At 46.8% G+C, this 20,020-nt stretch overlaps 1 long non-coding RNA gene and 1 pseudogene across 1 annotated transcript; both read left to right on the forward strand.

Moving 5' to 3' along the window:
• Positions 1-1,546: 1,546 nt before the first annotated feature.
• Positions 1,547-6,127, forward strand: LOC119309281 (annotated as a pseudogene).
• A 259-nt stretch (positions 6,128-6,386) lies between these two features.
• On the forward strand, positions 6,387-14,937 carry LOC119309282. Its single transcript, XR_005150434.1, has 2 exons — positions 6,387-8,564; positions 14,562-14,937. It is a non-coding gene; the product is annotated as an uncharacterized LOC119309282 (long non-coding RNA).
• Positions 14,938-20,020: the final 5,083 nt, after the last annotated feature.

Below are 20,020 nucleotides of genomic sequence, written 5' to 3' on the forward strand. Positions count from 1 at the left end.
CGGAGACCGGCGGCGAGCGCGGCGACCGACGGCGAGCGCGGCGACCAGTAGCGGGGGCGGCGGAGAGAGAGGTCCAGGTGACGGGGTGACGGCCGGCGGCCGGGAGAGGAAAGGAAGAAAGAGAGGGGAAGTCAACGCGGGGAATCGGACGGCTCCTAATTACGCGCATCAAACGGCTAGGGCTGGACCGGCTGAAACTGTTCGGCCGGCGCACCGGCGCCTAGCATCGCCCTAAATAATGAGGTACACAACTTAAACAAAAAACATTTGTAGGTAAACACGTAAAAATTCGAATTCGCGAACTGTGGTGAACCTCCTACATCGCGTAGCCAAAATGTCGAGTGAACTGTGAACCTCTCGAGTTATCCCAAGTCGCGAACGACACGATGGCGCTTAGCCACCTCCGCCATGCGCCGCTCGCTCTCCGCCTCGCGCTCCCGTCCATCGCCTGCTCCTCTCCCGCCACCCGCCGCCTCTTACTCTTTGCGCCGGCTCGCCCGTGGCGCCTCCTCTCTACCGCCTCGAAGCCGCGCTCGCTCGCCACCGCCGCCGCCGCCGAGGCCGACAACACCAGCGTGGGCACCGACGGCTTCTTCGCCGAGGACAGCACGTCCTGGAAGTCCCTCGGCATCTCCGACCGCCTCGCGTCCGCCTTGCACGGCACTGGGCTCGAGAGACCCTCGCTGGTCCAGGTAACTCTTGTTGCACCTCGCCGCTGCCGGTCTCTGCACAGCGCGTGCTCGACGAAATGCCTGAGCCCGCGTTGCAATGTTTTCATATACCTTTTCAGCGTCAGCTTTTCAGTTGGTAGATCGAACCTCCTATATGTGTCTTCATCTACAGTTGCCGTATAGGGATGATTTAGCCTGGTCTCAGTTCATGTGAAGTGATCGAGCAGTCTGAGCTTGTATTCTTCGAGTCCCAATGTTAAATAACCTATCAGTCCACTCCCTGTCTCTTGGAAACACGGAAGTCCTTTCTAGTGCAGAATTCATGTGCGCTGCTAGCTGTTGTGAAGATTTTAGCTTTCTACATCACATGCCTAAACTATATGTGGTGATTAGTTTGATAAGTAGCTGTGGATGCCCCCTACCTGTTCTTGCTCGTGACGGATGTCCTCCAACAGCATATCAAGTAGGATGGAGTGATGATGCACCCTCTGGTTGATGGCACCTCACCGCTTGCCCTTCAGTACGCCAATGATACCCTCATCATCATGCGAACTGGGTTAGGTGTGGTTAGGCGCCTAAAGGACATCTTGGACGACTTTGCGGTCGCGACGGGGCTGATCATCAATTTTCACAAGAGCATGGGGGTGCCCATGCATGTTCAGGAGGACGACCTACACGACATGGTTCAGGTGCTGGGCTGCGGCGTTGGGAGCTTTCCTCAAGTCTACCTCGGTCTGCCGCTCTCCAACCACAAGCTCTCAATGGACGACTTCTTCCAGCTCATCGCCAAGGCCGAGCGCTACCTCTCCGGCTGGTGAGCGCAACCGCTCTCCTTCGGAGGGCGCCTGGTGCTGCTCAATGCTGTGCTGGATGCGTTGCCCACCTACGCCATGGCGGCGATGGGGCTCCCTCCGTCGGTTCTCCGTGCAACCGACGCCCTGCGTCGCTCCTTCCTTTGGACCGCGTCGGGATCCCAATGCCTGGTGGCCTGGGATAGGGTGGTCCGCCCCAAGGAGGAAGGCGGGCTCGGAGTGTGTGCACTGCGGGTCCAAAACCGCTTCCTCCAGATGAAGCTGCTATATCGCCTACACTCGCGTCAGGACGTGCCCTGGGCCCGCTGGGTGTGGACCGAGCTCGGACGCTCGCTGCTAACCCTGGTGTTGGCGTCCTCTCTCCCAGGCCCTCACTGGTCCTCCCTGGACCAGCTCATGCCGGTGTACAGAGCGATATCCCGTGTCTCCATCGGCGGCAGGTGCACCACCGCGTTCTGGCTGGACTCGTGGCTGCCCGGCGGTGCTCTGTCTGTGAAGATGAGCTCGCTTTTCTCCCACACCACCATGCTCGCGGTTTCCGTCGCCCATGTCGTCGCATTTGGCCCCGATAGCGTGCTTGTACCCCGTTTGAACCACGCCGGCGCCCTGGAGCGCGGCGCCCTGCTGCTCATCCTTCAGGAGGTGGGCCTGTCGGCAGCACCCCATGGGCGGACCCTTCGCCGTGGCTGCGGGAAGGGCGCGTTGCTCTCCTTGGCCGGCGTCTACCAGCTCTGTCACTTTGGTGGAGTGCAGGTGCCCTTCATCGACTTCATGTGGAAGAACTACGCCCCCAGCCAGGTCCGTTTCTTCGCCTGGCTCCTGGTTCAGGCTCAGATACACACAAGAGACGTGCTCCTGCGGAAGCACATCATCGCGTCGGCAGGCGCTGGCTGTCCCCTCTGCGCTTCGCCCCTCGAGACGGCTGATCATCTCATCTTCAGCTGCCCCTTTGCTCGTCGGTTCTGGGAATTTGTAGGTCTGAATCAACCGGATGTTGCCTCCGTCAGGTCGCTCCACCTGCTGTCTCCCCCATGCTCGGTGCCAATGCGAACGGGACCCACCTTTCTGCTACTTTGCTGCTGGCAATTGTGGAAGCGTCGGCAACACGGTTGTCTTCCAGGGTGTGCCGTCATCGATCCCCCGGCTGCTGAAACCCTGCAGGGAAGACGCCGTGCTGTGGAGGGTGCGGCTGCCTGTAGCTCTCAAGCCAGCAGCTGATGCCTGGTTAGCCTGCTTTGCATGCTCTCTGCCTGCCTAGCTTAGGCCCGATCTTGTGTTCCCCACCTCTCTCTACCCCCGTCTCTATTCCCATGTTGTACATGCTGCTCATCTGGGCGTTTGGCCCCCTTTTAATAATGATAAAAAAAAGTAGCTGTGGATGAGAAAATTCAGGCGTTGTAGCTCCTTGTAGGCCTCTTTTAAGATTAAGACGTCGTAATCGAATCAATTGCTTGTCTTTGCAAAATTACTGACATAGTCCTTCTACAAAATTACTGACAACAATTTAGCTAGATGAAATTGGATTCAGTGTTTTATTGTGCCCCTTCTCCAGTTTGCGTGTCTGGTGCTAATGTACTGTTCTTGCTGGAACTTGTGTGCTAGTAGAGTTCCATATATTATTCTATATTGCTTTTGTTAGAGCATTGTGTTGCGACAAATGAATACTTTCCTAAAAATGTCAACTGCTGCAATGCAGGCAGCTTGTATACCACATGTTCTTACGGCGAACGATGTAATTGTTGCGGCAGAGACTGGCAGTGGCAAAACACATGGTTACCTGGTTCCACTGATTGAAAAACTGTGCACCAAATCTTCCTCCACAGAAGATGGTGATTCTGAAAACATTGCTGCGAGAACAGATAACATCGTGTTGGTTTTCTGTCCTAATGTCATGCTGTGTGAGCAAGTTGTTTCAATGGCTAATTCATTACTGGATGTATCTGGTGAACCACTTAAGCGCGCTGTTGCAGTTTGTGGGCCAAAGGTATGGTCTGCCTTTCTGTCATATATGATACAGTACTTGATAGCATGGTAAACTCGTCACATCTTCTTGTTTTATGTACGGATAATATGAGACTACTTACGTCACATTCTACAACTGAATGTCTGTTTCAATACTTCATCATTTCTGTAGTGGTATATTCCCCAATTTACACTTTGGGTCTAAGGTCTTAACTAAACATGGGTCTTTAGTTATGTTCATATTTCTAAAACACTGTTACATTAATAAAACATATTCTGGCACAACATCTGCTTATTTTATGTTTTTTGATTTATATTGTATCTTCACAGGGTTGGCCTGCAGTTCGCCCAGATATTCTTGTAGCCACTCCAGCCGCTCTTTTGAATTATCTATTCGATTATGACCCAGAGAGGAGGCGGAGGGAGAAGTTCCTACGCAGTGTAAAATACATCGTAAGTACTCTAGTGGGACTTTTTTTGTGTGTGCAGACATCAGGTTGCCCTTTTTAGACATCTTTGGCATAGCCAGATTAGAAATCTTGTTGTTCCATCCTATCTTTTATTTAATCTTGAGTTGCTGGATATACTTGGCAAGGTTAGGATAGAATTTTGTGCTTTCCTGCAACTTGGAGAAGAAAGCATTTTGAATGGTTTCAACTCTCAAGTTAAGCTGTAATTTCCTGTGTATTTTTTTCTTGTTTCTTATCATTTTCTGCATTTGCATTTCTGTTGGCCTTTCTGTCTTATAGCAAGTGTTTGAATTACAGTCTTTGACCTTGAGACAGGGAGTCCTAAAACTAGCTGATTTTGAACAGGTGTTTGATGAGGCAGACATGCTACTTTGCGGAAGTTTTGAAAATCAGATCATTCGTCTCATCCACATGCTGCGGTTTGACGAGAAGTTACTTTCAAGGGCGGAAGATTCTGGAAAAGAAGTACCGCTCGAAGGTTCTGATGAATATCATGAGGATTCGGGTTCTGAGAGTGCTGAAGTTAGTGATATTGATGATGAAAATGAAGATGGTCATGTTCAAGATGGAGCAGTCAAGGTGGAGAATGCTCCTGTAGGAGCACGCAGGGATTGGAGAAGGGTTAGAAAAGTTTATAGGCGCAGCAAGCAATATATCTTTGTTGCTGCCACCCTCCCTCAGAGTGGAAAAAAGACTGCTGGTGGTGTGCTGAAACGTATGTTTCCTAGTGCTGTGTGGGTTAGTGGTGCTTATCTGCACCGTCACAACCCTAGGTATGCACTATGTCTTACAATAAGCTAGTGTTCTTCCGCTTGGAGAGATTTCTCACTATTGCCGGGTTTGTTAGTCGCAGTTTTTTCCAAAAATCTCATATTTGTTTCTTATTGTACCTTCCTATTCGCACCTTCACTACATTTGATACACAGTGTACCATATATGCAGACTGGAGAGAAGATGGATAGAGGTTACTACTGATACACAAGTTGATGCGCTTCTGGATGCAGTAAAGTATGGCCTGAAGAGTGAAGTTGACACAGAACTTGGTCCAAATCGAACTATGGTGTTCACGAACACTGTCGACGCTGCTAATTCGGTCTCTGACATATTGCGGAGAGTTGGTATTCCATGCATCTTGTACCACCGTGAGAGCTCCCTGGAGGAAAGGACAGCCAATTTACAATCTTTCCGGGAGAATGGTGGCGTGCTCGTCTGCACTGATGCTGCCGCTCGTGGGCTTGACGTGCCAAATGTATCACATGTTATTCAGGTACCGTTCGACCTCGCCTCTTGAAATGTCTGCATGTCTGGCGCTGCACAGCTGTTGCCTGTCTGTCACAGGTAGCATTGAACTTCCTATCGTATCTACTTGTGGTGTCAGCACAATACTTCAAAATCTGTACACATGATGGCGCAAAAAGTCATGCATTATGCACAGCTGCTATATATGTGGAATACTAGTATTCTTAGAAAAATGTTTATAGTTATTACTACTATGAAGTCTAAACCCTACGTTAAGATACTCATGCTCCTTTGCATCATCTCATCAGAAGTTCTTTTTAACGCTTCTACCTATACCTGCAGGCGGAGTTTGCTGCTTGCGCTGTCGACTTTTTGCACAGGGTGGGTCGCACAGCTAGAGCTGGCCAATCTGGAATAGTGACTAGCCTATATACAGATGCAAACCGTGATCTCGTGAGAGCAGTTCGTCAAGCGGAGGAGCTGGCCCAGCCAGTGGTAAGACTCTTCTCTGTTCTACTCATCATCATGTCACGCAGTGTTACTTCGTGTTGTACGGAAATTCTTACAGAAAATAACCTTTTTTCTTGGTATAATCAGGAGAGGGCGTTCAGTAGAAAAAGAAGTTTCCGCAACAAGTTGAAGAAACAAGCTCGACTGCGCGAACCTGCAACGTTGCTGTCTTGATTTATGACTTTTCTCGCCTTTGATGTGTAGAAACAAGGAGTTACTCACAGTCTTGTGTTTTTCTAGTGGCCTAGTTCTGCCATTTCATTTTGTACTGTTATAAGATTCAAGACATGTTCAAGTGCAATTTTCTTTTCTCAATCTGACCACACATGCCTAAGAGTTGGGTATCTTTTCTGTGTAAGTGTCAAAAAAACATTTTACATTATGAGACGGAGGGAGTATCATATTATGATGTAAGAGATGAGCAAAATTGTATGTAAAACTGATTGGACCTTGTTTGCCACCATCCAGCCGTGTTGAGAACAATCAGCCTTGTAGTAGCTGACAGATAAGCTTGCTGACAACTATTCAACATGCCTGGTGGTAAAGATAATATGTAAAACCTATATATGTAAAAAATATTGAAACTTCCCCAAAAGAATAACCTATCGAGCTGTCGCTCTCGATAAAAGATGACACATACACTTTATACAGTCACGCTAAAAAGGTGTTATGTCATCTGTCCACCGCGCCACCCGCATGCGGTTACAGGTTTTTCCATGCCACGCTATTTGTTGTCCACGTAACGCGACCTAAAAGGTTGTTCCCCTCATCTCTCATCTCTCCACGCCTCACGACCTACCTAAAGGCGAGGGCGCCGCCGCCGCAACCCCGACCGGAGATGCTCCAGCGTTTTGACGCGCACGGCCGTCCCCCGCCGGCATCTGCGCCCCGTACGCCGGCATGCTTCGGGATTTCCCGGCTTGCGTCGCCTGTGGATCGAGGAGCGGGAGGCCCGGAGCGCCTGTCATCCTTCAGAAATTCCCCATGGCAGAGACGGTGCGATGGTAGCTGACTTATATGGTCGGCCTCTGTCGATGTGTAACGGCAAACTGGTCCGGTGAGTTGATCTGACTGATGGGAAGTACGGTGCATCGCCGCCCTGCTCCGGTAAATGTTCTATGTAGACTCCAGGCAGGCAGTATAGTTCTCGTAGATCTGCTCGAGGAGCATCCCTCTATGGCGTTGACCGCCACAGATCTGAAGGTACCGGTGGGCGACTCAGATCTGCAAGGAGACGTGCGGACCTCCATTACTAGACCCACGGCAAGTGTCTGATGCATGCTATCGGCGATGTGATTCAGCGATGTAATTTTGTGCTAATGATGCGGCTGCGGTGGCACGTTGGCCCGGATCTAGCTTTCTCATGTACCCATCCCTGCCTGGTGCAATTGTTAGTGATGCCGCTGCAAAGCCCGGCCTAGATCTGTTATAATATATGTTGGTCTTTGCTGATGAAGGCAGGAGTCTGCTCAGATGCGTGATACAGGAGGATGACCTCGGCTTGCAAGTTTGTTTGGTGTGCATTGGTTGTAGTTATACTGCCTCGAGGGCCTTGGAAGCACCAGGATGATGCGATGGTTGCCAGAGGAGATCAATTGCTTCACTTGAAGGTTGGGCAGGCCGTTGATAAAACAGCACCAAGTTAAGTTGAATGTTTTGTCGATAAGTCAAGTTACTAATTGATTATTATGTCTGACGACTTAAACTTGTCTGTGACGGCTGTTCAGGTAATTAGTTGAATTATGTACATTGTGCTGCTAGCCGTTGTACAATAATTATTGGGAGTTATAATGTGTACCATTGAAATTTTGTTGTATCTGCTATACATGTCTATTATTTCAAAATAAGCTTTTCATATTCATGATATGCAATTGTAATATTTATCATGGAAATTTTTGGTGTGCACTGTTTGATTAAACGATGGCTTAGAAATTTATACAACTAGCAAATTTAACACAGAACAATATTGCTATCATACAATTGTAGTATTTTATATGAGTAGCTATTGAGCTAGTCATGGACACGAGTGCGTGGAAGTTAGCTATCCAAGTGCTAGAACCATGAGTTGGTTTCGAGACCTTATGCGTTTCAGCTCTACCCTACACCAACTTGTACTAAAGGCTCTGTTGTTGTTGTTACACAATCATCATAATTTCTATGTGTGCAGCCACTAGATAGTTATTATGTGAAATTTCTAGTGTATATCATTGCAAATTTAGTTGTACTTGCTATCGATGTCTATAGTTCTATATTGATGAGAAAAATGTTGTACCGATTCATAATATGCAATTCAAAATCTCATCATCGAAAATTTTGTATACATCATTTGCCAAAATGATGGCTTGAACATGGTTACTTGTTATTCATGTAAAAAGGACAGACCCAGTGCATAGAAGCTCCCACACAAGGTGGGGTCTGGGGAGGGATTATAGGAACCTAGTCTTACCCCTGCAAAGTGCAATGCAGAGAGGCTGGTTCGAACCCAGGACCTCTTGGCACAAGTGGGGAGGACTTCACCACTGCGCCAGGCCTGCCCTCGTTACTTGTTATTCATGTAACTAGCAGAATTAACCACAAAACTATACTGCTGTTGTACAAGATAATGATTGTGCAGTTATCATACATTTACCGTTGATTTTCTATGGTATTGATTTTTTTTTGCGTTATGTCTATACAATTAGTTGTACACAATTAATTTTTCTATACCAGTACGTATGAATTATCTTTCTATACTAGTAATGCCTAGGACCACCTCCTACCACTAATTTTTTAATCGGTTGAGCAATAGTACTCCATTATACGTCCCTATTTCTATAATTGATTTGTTCATCTGAGAACTTTATTCTGCAGGTACGCATCGGACTCGATGCCCTTTATCCCTGCGTAACATACAATTGAAGGTATGCTCAATGGCCTTGTTGAATTCCTTGGCATGCTACTTATGTTACTTTATGCTGAATTATAAAAAAAAATGCACGTTGGCTGTTCTCTTGGTACACCAAATAGCCTTTGTAATCTCATCCAATATCCCTCTACAAATATAGGTATGGGTTTAATTGTAGCTATGGTTTTTTACTCACACAACCTAAGCTATTAGTTTTGTGGAGCATATGCTCGTATATGGTGTTGCTTCGAAAATAAGGCTATGTATATGACACAACACACCATAATTTCTCCTGCATCAAATGAGCTACACTTCAGAGCCAAATCATCTGCATGCATTAGACGCACCTTCTTCATCACCTCCAATATTTTGCGCACACTCATATCAGCAACAAGTATCAGCAACATCCGTGAGTACTCGTGGACATGGGTTTTGAGGTGGAGAGTGCATATTAAGAGATGTGAGGTGCTAGGAATGCTGAAAGTTTGGGACCGCGGTGCTTGGATGCATGCGACACAAGGGGGCATGGGAGCATTGGCGGTCGAGCAACGGGGTTGGGCCAGGTAACGACGCAGGGGATTTATAACCATGGCGTTTGGGGATGGCTATTTGGGGGGAGGGGGGGAGGATCAAGTACCATTTCTTTTCCCTTGGTGCTAGGGCTATGGGACTCAGACCCAAAGGATTAGTGGATTGGGTTTGGTAGGATAGTTGCCAGCTATAACAATAAAAAATCGGATATTTTTGGATACGTCTGGGTAGTAGGGAAACCATGTCTATATCCATATCCAACGACTAATGTCATCTGACTGTGCCTGAAATTTCATTTCAAACTCCTCCATTTGGTTGGAAAATGTGTACTATCTTCAACCTTACCCACATACTTTGGCATTTATCTTTTGGGACTGGCTAGGGGTCGATTTTTTTGAAACGTCCGACGTGAATCCAATGGCTAGATGGCCTTGTTCGACCTCCCGATCTCATCCACCAGTTGAACCGCTTGGCCGGCAAGCGCACATGTACCAGCCTTGCCACCCCATCCCCCCCTCACTGTCGCCGCTCGGCCATCCCTCTAAACTGGCGAACCACCAAAATTTTCTAGCAAGCCTACACCTTGAACCGTCTGTTTTGGGCTCGCAACGGCTCATTCCTTGCCAAGGCCGCCCTTGCCGGCGTACCTGGACCTTGCTTTGCTCGCGACGGCGCCACCGACCTAGTTGGCGGCCTTGGTGCTCCGCGTGCCTCCTTCGTTCCCAATGCAAATCGACTGACCCAAATTTGAAATTTAGGCAGCCTACTTCTAGCAAAATTGTTAAAATCAATTTTATACTAAAATTTGTTTGAATATAATAAGTGCACATGTTTGAGAATTTCTAATTATGAAACATTTCTACCTCTGCACTCACGTAATATCTATCCTAAGGATATCCTATTGTTCCATATTTTTTTTAGTATAAAATAATGGTTAGTTGTCAAATGCTCCCTCCGTTCCTAAATATAAGTCTTTTTAGAGATTCCACTGCGGACTACATACGGATGTATATAGACATATTCTAGAGCGTAGATTCACTCACCAGCTCCTGCAACTCTAGAATTTGTCACTCCACAAGCAGGTGATGATGATCGACTTGATGCTAGGTGATTGGAGAAGAACCACCTCCTTGACTCGTGTTGTGCAACCTCGATGTCGAGTTACAGTCCTCTAGCACAGGGGAGCTGGGCTTCTTCGCAGAATCTGAGAGAGAAGGCGTGGCAAATAGCCATGTGCGAGGGAAGTGGACGCGGTGGAACAAAACAAGACATGGGATCTCGTCGATCTACCACATGGCCGTCGACCAATAGACCTCAAATGGGTCGATAAATTGAAGAAAAATGAAGGTACAAAGCATGACCACTCGACTGAGGTTTTGTCCCGTAGGCCGGCATTGACTTTGAGGATGTCTTTGCGCTTATCGTTGACGTGGAATGCACTTGGCTGTTGGCCTATCACTCACATGGAATCCACTCCGGCTATTGCTTGCTTTGGCTGCCTAGGAGGTGTGGCCCTTACCACCACATGGACCTTAAATCAGCCTTCTCAATGGAGAATTAGAGGCAGAGGTTTATGTGAACCAGCCACCTGGCTTCATTGTCGCTGAAGAATAAAGAGAAGTTTCGTGGCTACGTAAGGCCCTCTATGGCCTATGGGAGGCACCGTGAGCTTTGAACGCGGCGCTTGACTGCATGCTTAAGGGCATTTGCTTCAAATAGAGGGCGTCAGCACGTGATCTACCAGCGCATCTTTGGTGGTGAAATTCAATCATTGTAGGCTATGTAGATGATCTGATCATCTCTAATTCGCCCAAACGAGGACTTGAGAGCTTCATGCATGAGATGGAATCAAAATGCTAGGTGAGTGACCTTTGCCTACAAACAACAACAACAACAACAAAGCCATAAGATGGGGTAGGCTAGAGTTGAAACCCATAAGATCTCGCAACCAACTCATGGCTCTGGCACATGGATAGCAAGCTTCCATGCACATCCTTCACCTTGGAGAAATGATGGTTGCAATCTTGCTCACACTCCAATGGAGCAGCCTTATGTTGTCCAGCACAGACAACAAAAGAGTTGGACACTATGAAGTACCGGTGGATTGTTAGCTATCTTGTCCACACATGGCCAGACCTAGCCTTTGTTGGGTTCGAGGGTTCGTCAGTCGATTCATGAAGCGGCTCATAGGGAGCACATGATGGCAGCGAAGTGAATCTTTCGCTATGTCATGGGCATGATCTACTATGGTTCACGCTATAACCGGAAGACAAAGGAGGCACGACTAATTGGTTACTGTGACAGTGACCTCGCCGGTGGCATTGATACCAAAGAGCACTAGTGTTAAATTGTTCTTCCTCGGCAACTGCTTGGAGTTGGCAATCTCTCAAAGCTTGCACATTCTTCCTGTGAGTCAGAGGCAGAGGCAGAGTATGTGGCAGCCACAACTGCTGCAGTGCAGAGGATTTTGCTTGGAGAAATCTGCCCTGGCTTTAGCCAAAAATCCAGTCTCCCATGAGCGCATCAAACATGTTGATCTTCGATTCCACTTCTTTAGATGGAAGCATCAGCCCCAGCCACATCAATACTTCAGACCAACTCGCTTACATTTTGACAAAGTTGCCAGGGCTAGTAAAGTTTCAAGAGCTGCGTGCCAATTTTGGATACTCAAGTAGATACACAAGGATTACTGAAAAAGGCTTTCGCCCCGCTTTATATATAAAGCAAAGATCAACCATGGTCCAAGTACAAACGCACCCCACGCCAACACACGCACACACCCAGGGTGGGATACATAGGCGCTGAGCGCAGCAACACCACCCCTAACACTACAGGAGCAATCGGGGTCCTCCACCATGAACACGCCACCGCGAAGAGATGAAGCCGCATATGATGAACCGTGTGCATCAAGGCAGCGCCTCCAAGAAGGTTATGACGCCAATGCGCCGCCACCACCCGACTCGGGGGTCAGAGTTTCCCTTGGAGCAACACGATGACCGATGGGCCGCCGCCAAAGGAGCCCAGCCGCCGTCGTGAAACAATCCGAACCACCACCATGAGCTACCACCACGCCGTGACAGCCCACATCACCGCCGAGACCCCGAGGAGCAGCCCCGAGTCGCCTTGCAGCAGCTGCGGCACGCCGCCGAAGACGCAGCGCGCCCCGCGGCCATGGACGTTCGACGCCCCTCCACCCCTAAAGGAGCAGCCTGGCTGCCCGCCACCCCGCCACCACCTTAGCCAGGCTGCCGCCACCACCCACACGCCTTTCGCCGCCATCGCCCAGATCTGGGATGGGGGGGACCAGATCTGCCGCCAGCGAGGCCCCCACCCCCCGGAGCCCCACGAGTCACCGCAGGGAGGGGGAGCAACACCAACGGGACGCTAGGCCGTCAAGGGGAGGAGGCAGGGCCCGGGGAGGGACCGACGCCGGCGCTGCGAAAGGTCGCGCCCCGCGATGTACACCTCCAGCGCGCGGGAGAAAGAGGCCCCGCCGCCGCCTACGCCACGCGACCTTTGGCCGGCGACGCCACCGGCGGCGGCAAGGGGAGGGAGACCGGGGCGGGGTTCGAGAAGAGGCGGCGCTAGGGTTGGCTCCCGGAGTTGACTGCTGGAGCGACTCGGGAGCGACTCACGCGAGATCTATCGATACACAAGGATTAGTGGGACAATGTTAGAATAATCCTTGTCCTGTAGTATAGTAGTATAGGCTGGTTAGTTTTCCTTAGTAAAGATAAACTTGCTATCCTGTAGCAAGCAAGTCATCGTCGTTAGCACCAGGCTGTCACTGTGCTGTCAGGTACAACCGTTAGTCTATAACAGACCATGTACCTCGTATGTATATACTCCCTCCGTCCGGAAATACTTGTCGAAGGAATGAATGCATCTAGACATATTATAGTTCTAGATACATCCATTTTTATCCATTTCCGTGACAAGTAATTCCGGACGGAGGGAGTACATCTATGCAGCATGAACTGCAGTGCCTTTCAGCAGCCTAAAAATAGAGTCCAAAATAAGAAACTGTGCTCTTGCTACTAACACACATTGTGACTTTCAGTAGACCACCATCAATTTTTGTCGCACAAGTGTACACCAGTTTCAAGGGATGATCTGACGTATCATGAATAGCATACAAATTAATATCATAGGAATGCTGGAATCACAAGTATAGTATCACACCATTCAATTCCATAATATCATCACATTGGCCCAGAGGTTTCATCTTTTTTATTATCGTATAATAAATGCAACCAGATCCAAAATTAACATTAATTATTTGGATGAACATCACAACTCACCGCAAGAACACATGATGACCAGTAGTTCACTATGGCCAAGACTCTTTACCTGATTAAGATGCCCTTTACCCTCTAAACTATGTTCTACCTTACCATTAAGCTTCACTAAACTAATGGCTGTCAAACTTGCTGTAAACTTGGACCCGAGGGCCACAGTCAAGGCTTGATGATGACAACAGTACCACACCTTAGAGACAAGGAGAAATGATAGCTAGAGATCTGATATTTATCCTATTATCTGCTTTATTCCTCTATAGGCTGTCTTTATACAGAGGTCTGAGTGGCTAACAATGCCAAAGTACTGAATTGATGGTGCTACCAGCATGCTTCTGGTCAACTAAAATTTTCAATTACGTGAACTGGCACGTGTTCATCAAGGTTAGCATGACAGGTTTCCGTTCACCGGGCTATTTGCTCGCATAGAAGGTGGAGCTACTGAACCCTCATAGAAGCACTAAGAAGCTTACTAAGGATGCGGATAAAATCTCAACGGAGTACGTTCATAGAAGCACTAAGAAGCTTACTAAGGATGCTGCCTTTATCCTAACTATGGGTTGCTGCCCTTGCTACATGCATCCCTGCCACAACATATTGGTCTTGCATGTCTAGTATTGGTCTGGGTCAGGTTGGGATGATCGTATGGGCATCTCTGCCATATGAAACAAATACTCCTTCTGTTCACAAATATAAGGTGGTTTGGGTATTTCTATATGGGTTACATACGGACTGAAATCAGTGAACAAACACACTAAAACTTGTCTATATACATCCGATTCAGAAACAAGTTAGAACATCTTATATTTGTGAACAGAGGGAGATGCAAGTAGTGGGCTGTCACTTCCAGTTTGGGTCAGGTTGGGATGGTGGTATGGATAAAACAATTAAGTTGGTTGACAGGAAGGCCCAACTAGGTCCTATGTATAGTGTGCTGTATAGTGCAGCGTACGGATCAACCACAACTTGTTTCTACCCTGGGAAATCCTTCATTTTATTTTTGCATGCTGATGCATATGCAATTCTTTGGTGCTATCAATCCCTGAAACCACGAGCATAACAAAAGAACTGAACAGTAACTTTGAAGTACTAGGTTTTAAATTTTTCTTTGCTCGTATCCCTACCGTCCATTTTACCGTTCCCGTCACCTGCAACAAGAGGATTCAAGCAAGTTAATTATGCTGCAGGGCCTGAAAAACTAGAGATGGGAAGGATTTCACAGAAGAAATTCGAGACTTTCAAGAGTTTTTTTTTGAGGCATTTCATTATTTAGAAATGATGTTATTCAAGTGTTAACATACACATGTTCCAGGATCTCAACATACTGTTTGGGAGCAGAAAATGAGTAAGCCAAACATTAAAAAGTATGCCTTTAAATCGAGGATAGGTTTAATATGTTTTGTTCAAAGTCAAGTCACTACTTTATCTCCAGACCTATAAACAATAGGTCTCAATTCGGGAGGAAGAACCGGTATTGTGGTCAGCCCATGGTATGTGCTGCTGCAGTGTAATCTAGGTGTATTGGATGATAAAACATGTATATGAAATGTTTAATTTTGCTCATCTGCCTTAGTCCTATGTTCTAGAATGACAATCTACACCCAAAGACATGCCTGCTCATATTTAGACCAGTAGTAGTCCCTATACTGCAACACTCTGCACTTTTCTTTTATCCGTGTTTGCAGAAAAAAAAAACATGTGCTTCTAATTCTCCAGAGTTCACTGCGGTTCATGACAAAAATTGTGTCTCCAGTATGCTAATTACAGATGCTATAGACGTAGCAAAAGTCACCTTGAACTAATTTATCCAGCGGATTTTAAATCAGATACGTCAGATCTGGGACCCATTAAGGAATTTACGGAAGCAGATGAGGAGATTTAGAAATCTTACTGTACTGCCCTCGGCCGCGCAGCCTCGAGTTCCGCCTCGCGTTCGAGCCGCTCCCTCCGCGCCCTGTCTTCGGCCGCCTATCTCGCATTCTCCTCTTCCTTACACCTTGCGCAGTGTTCCATGCCCTGACGCACGCTCAGCGGTAGGGTTTTGCGGCATGTGACGCAATACCAGCTTGCCGAGCCTTCCGCATTCCCGGTCTTCCCCGCCTTCTCCTTTCCCTTCCCCGCCTTCCCCATGGTCTGCAGATCTTGGTCTGGAAGCTTCGGTAGTGGAGAATTGGGGATGGTCCCTGTGGGAACGGCGGGTAGAGAGATGGTGAAGCTGGGAAGGGGTGGAGCAGTTACGGTAACACCGTTAGTTAACACCGTTAAAGTTGAACAATATTTTGTACTCCCTCCGTCCCAAAATAAGCTCAACTTTGTATTAGCTCTAGTACAAATTTATACTAGGCTCAAGACACTTATTTTAGAACGGAGATAGTAACAAATACACAGTACATTTGCGCGTAGATACAACATTTTTGGGAGACTATCCCACCTTCGATATGAAAAAAAGATTGTTTAAGAATTCATCTGATTAATCAGTTAGGATGTTGATAACGTCCGCACATGTGGTGAGAGCAACACCCGTCCACACGCCTACAACACACAGATTGCGCCATGTCACCGTATGCATGATTAAATCCATACACAGATTAGTTTTTAAAAAGTTTTATCTTTTAAATAAAAAATCCGATTAAAGATCTGTTTTCATGATTAAATCCCTCGTGACGAGATCTTTGAAACTAGATCTCATATCCATATGTTTTGATGCCCTTTTTTGGGTTAAAAATTGGCATGTCTATTGCACATGAATTGCCATGGTGTTTACACTGAAGTTGTCATGGTATGTTTCAGTTATTTTTTCTTCTACCTTTAAAAGTAATTTTAACATATTATAAAATGAGAATTAAGAAACTAGACTTGCCATGAATCAACTAAAATTGCCATGATACATGCACTTAAAATTGCCATGGTTCATAAAAAATTAATTTTCATAGTCAAAGTATTTGGAATTGCCATGGTCAAAATACTAAAATTGCCATGATTTATAAACTAAATTGCCATGATTTATAAACTAAAATTGCCACATGGCAAGTTTAGTGTAAACACTGGCAACTGCAGTGTAAACATCATGGCAACTTTTGACCCAATTTTTCTTTCATCGAAACATATCAACATGAGATCTATTTTTGAAGATCTCGTCGAGATTGATTTAACGATGAAAACGGATTTTTGATTGGATATTTTAATTAGGAGACAAAACATTTTTAAGCCAAAATTCAAAAAGATTTCCGCTGATGTCATCTGTATTGACGTGGCAAAATGAATGGTAATGAAGGCATTTGGGCCATGTTGCTTCGTGCCACACGTGTGAGCGTTATCATTTGGGATCAGTTAATGGGCCAGTTAATCGCTACTCGTAGAAAGATTGATTCGAATAGCACCTACTCGCCGCGTTAACTTGCCAGGACGATTAAATGGCCTGTCAGACCTATTAATTGGTTTTCAGGCCGATTAATTGTTGTTGGTCCGTTAGCTTGTGGGCGAATAAAGCCTAATTATTTGGCCGATAACCCCACCCAGCCCCCTCTTGCTCCTAAATAGCTAGAGTGTGGCCCTCGTCCCATCCCTCCTGCTTCTCTCATCCCCTTCCGTCCTAGATGGCGGTTGGGCAGGTCCTCCTCAGCGCGCTGCGTGCCGCTTCCCCTCATCTCGTGTGTGACGTCGCTTCCTCTCCTCCATCGGTGCGCTGCTACCCCCTTCTTCCCATGGATGCTTAGGGCATTTCCAACGGCAACCCACAAATTCCCCTTCGCATCTGTTCGCGGACAGGGGGACCAGTTCGCGGACACGGAAGCGGCAGGGCGCCATCCAACCGTAGCCGCATACATTTTCACAACAATTTGACCCAACTGGATGAATCGTTCAAACAAGTCCGAATTTCATATAAACAAGGCCGGAATTCATATAAACACACCAGATTTCATATAAACATGACCGATTTCAGTACAAATACATCAAAGTGATGCTAGGCGGGCTTTGGAGTATAATTAATAGCTAAATGATCGCTGAAGCCCGTTCCCCGTGTTCGGCCATGAACCAAGAGAACGGAAGCTTCACATTTTCCAGCTCCACCTCGACGCTCTCCAGCTCTGCCTCCATGACCTCCGCCTTCGGAGGCCCGGGAAGTGAAGTTGTCCGCCTCCACGTCACCGCCAAGCGACTAATCTACCGAAGATAGTCAGCCCACCAAGCTTCACATCGATGGGAGGGAGGAGCGGTGGCCTTCCCGGGACACGAGCGGTGGCGACCTACGTATCGTGCACTACTCTTCCTCGCTGTCGGTGGCGTCCGTGGACGTGCCGGTTTCTTCATGGTCATGGCGCCGAGGCACGCTCTCCTCATCGTCGGTATCGCCGAACAACGCCTCGCCCGCCTCCTCCCCGCACTCCTTGTGGGCGGCCGCCACCCACTGCTGGTATCGCCAGCGGGCGAGGCGAATCTGGCGGGCGGAGCGGTAGGACTCGAGCAACGCCTCTTGCTTCGCCAAACCCACGTCCGGCGCGACCGCCCTGCCGGCGGCGACCTGCTCCTCCGCCTGCAGATGCTTCTGGCGGAGGTTGTGGTTGTAGTTGCTACTTGGTTATGGCCGAATCTCATGAAGGTTTCCTACTTGGTTATGGCTTAAACTCTCACACTTACCGTGTCTACAATAATTTCACCCGAAAGGTTGAAGAGACGGTAGATGTGAAGTTTGATGAATCTAACGGATCGCAAGTAGAGCAATTGCCAATTGATGTAGGAGACAAAGACCCTTCGGAAGCAATCCAAGACTTGTCTATTGGCAAGATTCGTCCAACGGAGGTGAAGCAGAGTACCTCGTCCGTCCAAGTGGAAGCTTCCACCTCACGACAAGGTGAACCAAGAGTTGATACAAAAGCATCCACAAATGGGACACACCAAAATGAAGAAAACGAGGAAGTACACCAAGATGAACATCAACAACCTCCTTCTCCACCACGACAAGAGAACGACAACGTCAACAATGAAGAAGGCCAAGAAGAAGAAGAAGATGAAGAAGATGTTCCTCCAAGATCCAAGCAAAAGCTTTCACGAGTTCGAGCAAGAGTCGCCAAAGACCACCCCGTCGAGCAAATCTACAATGATATCCAAACTGGGAGAATCACTCGCTCTAAAACTCGTTTGGCTAACTTTTGTGAACATTATTCATTCATCTCTAGCATTGAACCTATGAAGGTTGAAGAAGCATTGGAAGATCCGGATTGGATACATGCCATGCATGAATAGCTACACAACTTTGAGAGAAATCAAGTTTGGACATTGGTTGAGAAGCCCGAGAACAACCACAACATCATTGGTACCAAATGGGTGTTTCGCAAAAATCAAGATGAAGATGGACAAGTAGTTCACAACAAAGCCCGTCTCGTCGCCCAAGGCTACACTCAAGTCAAAGGTATGGACTATGGTGAGACATATGCCCCCGTTGCTAGACTTGAGTCCATTTGCATCTTACTTGCCTATGCTAATCACTATGATATCACCTTGTAGTAAATGGACATTAAAAGTGCTTTTCTAAATGCTGAAATAGAGGAGGAAGTTTATGTTAAGCAACCTCCCAGCTTTGTTAATCCTAAGAAACCTAATCATGTTTACAAACTTCACAAAGCTCTTTATGGTCTTAAACAAGCTCCTAGAGCGTGGTATAAATTCTTGACCAAGTTCCTTATTGAAAAAGGCTTTGAAATTGGAAAAATTGATTCTACTCTTTTTACTAAAAGGGTTAATGGAGAACTATTTGTGTGCCAAATCTATGTTGATGATATTATATTTGGTTCGACTAACCCTCACTTTATGAGAAATTTGGAAAGCTAATGTCGGAGAAGTTTGAGATGTCTATGATGAGCGAACTCAAATTCTTTCTCGGTTTGCAAATCAAGCAAACTAAGGAAGGTACCTTTGTCTCTCAGACAAAGTACACCATGGACTTATTCAAGAAGTTCAATATGCAAGAATGCAAAGGTATGACTACATCCATGCCTACTAGTGGACATCTTGATTTGACCAAAGATGGTGAACCGGTTGATCAAAAGGTTTACCGCTCCATGATTGGTTCATTGTTATATCTATGTGCCTCTCGTCCCGATATTATGCTAAGTGTGTGCACAGGGACGGAGCCAGGATTTGAGCATAGGGGGGCCAAGACAATGGCACATGAGATTTTTTTCCTCTTATGTTAACTCCTTTACACCAATGTCTTAACAGAATTAATCCTCCTCTTAAAGTCATAAGAGAAAAAATAGATAGGAAATCTGAGCACTAATAGAAATTTAATGACATAAGAGATGTAGATTTGTGAAATTTTATAGTGGCATAATTTTGGGATTAGGAGTTTGTATATAAATTAAATATTGGTCCGGCTATTACCTTGGACATAGAAATTATAAATGTTTGGAATTAAATCATTCTTACTTACCTCATGACATCAATAAAAATCTTTAGACTTACTTTGTGGATTAGGCTGCTCCCCTTCGCTAGGTTGCACGTTGTTTGCACTGGCATCATGTTTTGACGGTTGAGAGCTTGAATCAATTCCACTTTCTTCCTCTTCATGTCTACTGTCTACACAAGCACAAATAAAAAACAGAAAATGTATAATTGATTTTGAATGCCTACAGTCTGTATGACTATA

The sequence above is a fragment of the Triticum dicoccoides genome, chromosome 5B, assembly GCF_002162155.2.
Source record: "Triticum dicoccoides isolate Atlit2015 ecotype Zavitan chromosome 5B, WEW_v2.0, whole genome shotgun sequence".
NCBI lineage: Eukaryota > Viridiplantae > Streptophyta > Magnoliopsida > Poales > Poaceae > Triticum > Triticum dicoccoides.